This window comes from Onychomys torridus, chromosome 7 (assembly GCF_903995425.1).
Source record: "Onychomys torridus chromosome 7, mOncTor1.1, whole genome shotgun sequence".
NCBI classification, from domain to species: domain Eukaryota; kingdom Metazoa; phylum Chordata; class Mammalia; order Rodentia; family Cricetidae; genus Onychomys; species Onychomys torridus.
Genome location: NC_050449.1, coordinates 4,649,188 through 4,654,418, shown reverse-complemented (window position 1 = coordinate 4,654,418; position 5,231 = coordinate 4,649,188).

Below are 5,231 nucleotides of genomic sequence, written 5' to 3'. Positions count from 1 at the left end.
CATCCCACATAGAGCTGAGTGTTCCAAGGTCTCTCACTGTCTGCATAACATCTGACTATGGATCTCTATATTTGTTCCATCTGCTGAAGGAGGAAGCTTCTCTAGTGATAGCTAGGCAAGGTACTGATCTTTGAGTGTTAGCTAAGTATTGACAGCAAGATAAAGCTAGCTGGAATGCTTTCCCCTGGGCACTCCCAAAGAATTCCTGGATTAACTATAGATTTATAAATTTATCCATGATGAAAGCATAACAACCAAGAGTCACCTTCTTATGGGTGTGGTACCCATATCTGTAACGCCAACACTTGAGAGGTAGAGCAGAAAGATCCCAAGTTTAGTTGTGAATTCAAGACTACCCTGAGATATGAGATCCTGTCTCAAAAAAACAAAAACAAAAACAAAAAAACCTCTAAACAAATTATGGCCTGGGATGGGATGTGGCTTAGTACTTAGCAAGTAGCTCAACTAGTGTATACAGATGATCAATCCCTAGTACCATATAAAACTTAGCAAATAACCTCAGGACTCAGGGTGTGGATGAAGGATCAGAAACTCAAACATCCTCAGCTACTATACAACTGAATCCAAGGCTAGCCTGGGAGACAAGAGATCCTGCCTGAAAGGAGAAAAGAAAAGTCACCTGGGCTGGCAAGACGGCTCAGCAGCTAAAGGCCCTTGCTGCCAACCCTGACTCCCACATGGTGAAAAGAGAGAACTGATTCCCTAAAGTTGTCCTCTGACTTTTGCTCATCACATGCTGGATATCTCTCCCTTCACTCCTCTCTCTTTCAAAATAAATAAAATGTTTTTAAAAAGTCACTTTCTCCCCCATTAAACCCTTACTTCTACGGGCCAGTTTCTCTGAGACTAGACCCCCTGCTTGTGTCTTCTGCACCTAAAACAATGGTGTAGACCCTTGCCCTGCCTCAGCCACACACCCCTGGCCCAGCCCCCTCCTAAGTGCTGAAAATTTATATAATTAGGAAATTGGGTACTTTGCTTTATATCATTTTGTAAACTATGTAAAACAAACGTAAACCAAAAGCTGGGGTTCTGCAATTCTAATTTTTATAGAAACCAAACAAAGGCCACCATAAACTCTTATACCCAGTAGGAAGTTGAAGGAGCTGCTTTGCTTGACAGCCCTACCAAACTTAAAACTAATGTGAAAGCCAGCGATCACTGCTGTCATGAATGAGACAGGTTCCAGTCCCTACTTGTTTACCTCTTCCAGGGGCCTTGACTCCTCCCAGGAAATTTCTCTTCCAGAAACTGAAAGCAGTGAGGTTCAGCCCCAACCTTTACCCGAAGATGCATTCCATTGTGAACAAGCTGCTGCACAAAAGAGAACCTAATGGACAAGAATGTGGACGCTCAGCTCATGCTGAGGCAGACACCAAGCTCTATCAGAAAGCAGACAGACAGACAGACAGACAGACACACACACACACACACACACACACACAGCTCTCATGAGTACACAAACTTAAAAACTGTTCGGTCACCATCACAATCAGTCAGGTAGAAAGGCAGGCAGATTTTTAGGCTGAACCCTAAAATCAGTGACTTCACTACGAGGCCCATAAAGTAATTTATACTTAAAGCATTACTTACAGAGTTAATATGAAAAACTTTAAAGTCTGGGCCAGGAGATGGCTCAGAGGGTAAAGGCCTCTGCTGAACAAGCCTGGACGCCTGAGTTTAGTCTCTGAAGGAGAGAACTGACTCCATAAAGTCGTCCTCTGACCTCCATATGCTTGCTGTGGATACACATAAATACACAAACACTATGATGAAATTTTTTTAATATAAAAATACACAATTTAGCTGGGCATAGTGATGTATGTTTTTAATCCCAGAACTTGGGAGGTATTGACAGGCAGATCTCTGTGAGTTTAAGGTCAGCCTAGTCTACAGAGCAAGTTTCAGGCTAGCCAGGGTTATATAGTGAGTATATATATATATATAATTTATTAAAATTATATATATAATTTATTAAAATTATATATATAATTTATTAAAATTATATATATAATTTATTAAAATTATATATATAATTTATTAAAATTATATATATAATTTATTAAAATTATATATATAATTTATTAAAATATAATGTATTTTGTAAGTTAAACATATAAACTGTTATTTATTTTGGCTTTTGTCTAAAGTCAAGGTGTCATATGGCCTAGAGCATGTCCCCAATTCTCTGAGCACCCAAAGATAACCTTGAACTTCTAATCCTCCTGCCTTTACCTTCTGAGCACTGGTATCACAGGCATGGGCCACCACTCCCAGCCTTTTGTTGCTGTTTGAAAAGGGGTCTCGATCTATGTGGCACTGGCTGGACTTCCCTTCCTGTATAGATCAGACTAACCTAGATATCTCAGTGATCCTTCTGCCTTCAGTTCCCAAGTGATGGGATTTCAGGAATTCATCACCTGTCCTTCAAAATGTGTCTGACACCATGCCACACCCAAAAACCCATATAAGGACGGAAAAGGAGCCTGGCATTGTGCTTGATGCCTATAATTCCAGCAATCTGAGAGCTCCAGACAAGAGGATTGTCCCAAGTCTGATGCTAGCCTGAGCTACATTGTGACTTCAAGGCCAGCCAGGGCTACATAAGCAAGACCCTGTTTCAAAACAGCCTCTGCACAAGCCATGGAGAGCAAGTCAGTAAGCAGCATCCCTCTGTGGCCTTCAAATCAGCTCCTGCCTCCAGGTTTCTGCCCTGTGTGAGTTCCTGTCCTGACTTTCTTCAATAGTGAACAGTGATATGGAAGTATATGCCAAATAGACTCTTTCCTCCCCAACTTGCTTTTTGGTCATGGTGTCTCATTGCAGCAACAGAAACCCTAACTAAGACAGTCAGTACCACGAGTGGGTTATTGCTGTGACAGACCTGACCATATTCTTTGGGGGAGGATTGTGGAAGGACTTTGGAACTTTGTGCAAGAAAAGCCATTGAGTGTTCAGCACTTGGTGAGCTGTTCTGTAGGAGCTTGGAAGATAAGAATGTTGAGAGCAAAGCAGAGATAGAGGCCTGGCCTATGAAGTTTCAGAAAGAAGTTTAAAGACCCTACCAAAGCCATTTATTGTTTTGAATTAAGATCCTTTGGTTCTTGCTATCTGGGGTTGAAAAGAATCAGCTGCAATTAATGTGAGACCAGAATTACTAAAGTGAAACCTTTGCTTTGCTGGGATACTGGATACTGGTTGGCTAGAGCTGAGAAATTAGTGGTGATTAAGAAGAGTCCAGCATTGTTGAGGTCAAATCTTCTGGGAAATGTTTGCTCAGGGTCAGCACACACAAACTGTATTCCAGAAGTGGCCAAGGTTGTACATTGTGCTGTCAGCTGAACTTGGTAGTATAAGAATCACCCCGTGGCACTGGTTTTGAAGGAGTGGAGGGGTCATGGAGAGCAGCTGAGGCTTGGCCTTGTGAGAGGCCAGGAGAGGCCACTGGTGAAAGTGCAGTCCAGTTGCAGCAGAAGACCCAGCATTTTAGAGATGGTGGTACCATGGGATGACACAAAGAACAGCAGCATCAGTGGAGTGGAGCAAGGAGACAGGCTGTGTGTGATGGAGAGGACAGAGCAAGAGAAATGACCAAACCCTGGGAGGAACACAGAAGGATGCCAATGGATCCTTGACATTGGATGTTGAGTTATACACTTTGGGAGTATGGTTTTGCTTTGATTTGATTGTTGCTGTTCCCTGGTTCTTCCCTCTTGGAATAAGAAAGTAATTTATTTTTTATTTTACTGGAGCCCACAGCTGAGAGACTTAGAATTTTAAAAGACTTTGGATTTTAAAAAAGATTGGCTATTTTAAAAAGACTGAACTTTTAATGTGTTTGAATTTGTAAGGACTGTGAGATTTTATAAGTTATTTATATTTTTAATGAGAGATTTTGAGGATGAATGAGAAAGGAAAGGTTGTGGCTTAACACTGATGTGTTTGTGTGTCGAACTGACAAGGGGTCAGCTGTGCTGGACAATTTTATGTCAATTTGACACAAGTTAAAGTCATCTGAGAGGAGGGAGCCTCAATTAAGAAAACACCTCTATAAGATCCTGGTTGTATTTATGCCTTTAAGGCATTTTCTTAATTAGTAATTGATGGGGGAGGCCCAGCCCATTGTGGGTGGGGCCATCTCTGGGCTGGTGGTCCTGGGTTCTATAAGAAAGCAGGCTGAGCAAGCCATGAGGAGCAAGCCAGTAAGCAGCATCCCTCCATGGCCTCTGCATCAGATCCTGCCTCCAGGTTCCTGTCCTGTTTGAGTTCCTGTCCTGACTTCCTTTGATAATGAACAGCAATATGGAGTGTAAGCCAAATAAACCCTTTCCTCCCCAACTTGTCTTTTGGTCATGGTGTTTCATTGCAGCAACAGAAACCCTGACTAAGACAGTCTGTACTTATACCTTACAATAAAACTTCCTTATGAGGGGCTAGAGAAATAGTGTAGCAGTTAAGAGCTTTTTCTGTTCTGACAAGGGGCAGGGATTCCCAGCACCCACATGGCAGCTCACAACTGTAACTCTAGTCCCAGGGGATCTGATGCCCTCTTCTGGCTCTGGGCACCAGGCTCCCACGTAGTGCATAGACATGTATACAGGCCAATACTCTCACACACACACACACACACACACACACACACACACACACACACAATTCATAAACTTTTGAATGGCAGGAAGACTGAAAGAAAAAAAGAACCTACATAAGAATGTTCACAACTGCATTCCTAACAGCCTCAAATTGTAATAATAACCCAAAAGGATAAACTGTGGCATAATAATGGATGGTACACACAGCAACACCAGAAACAATAAGTCTCCCCCCCTCCTTCCCTCTCTATCTACCTACCATCTATCTCCATCTCTCTATCTGTCCTCTTGGTTCTTAAGGACCACGAGGAAAGAAAGGAAATCAGTAAAGGTATAAAATCCCCCTTCTAAATCCTATCTAGCTCCTAGACAAAAACTTAAAGCTGGCTCCTGAGAGCGATTTCAACAGGTAAATATATGTTCACTACTGAGTAATGTGTTGTTGTGTTCTTTTTTTAGCCCTGAAATGTAACTTCAAAAGGAAAAGCATCAGTCACAGAAAACCAGAATGTTCTCCTACGCAATGTCTTTCAAATCAAACCAACCTAATTAGACTTTTTCTTCCTGCAAAGCGTCTTTACACTTAGGAAACTGTCAGCTTGAGACTGTAGTCTCCGA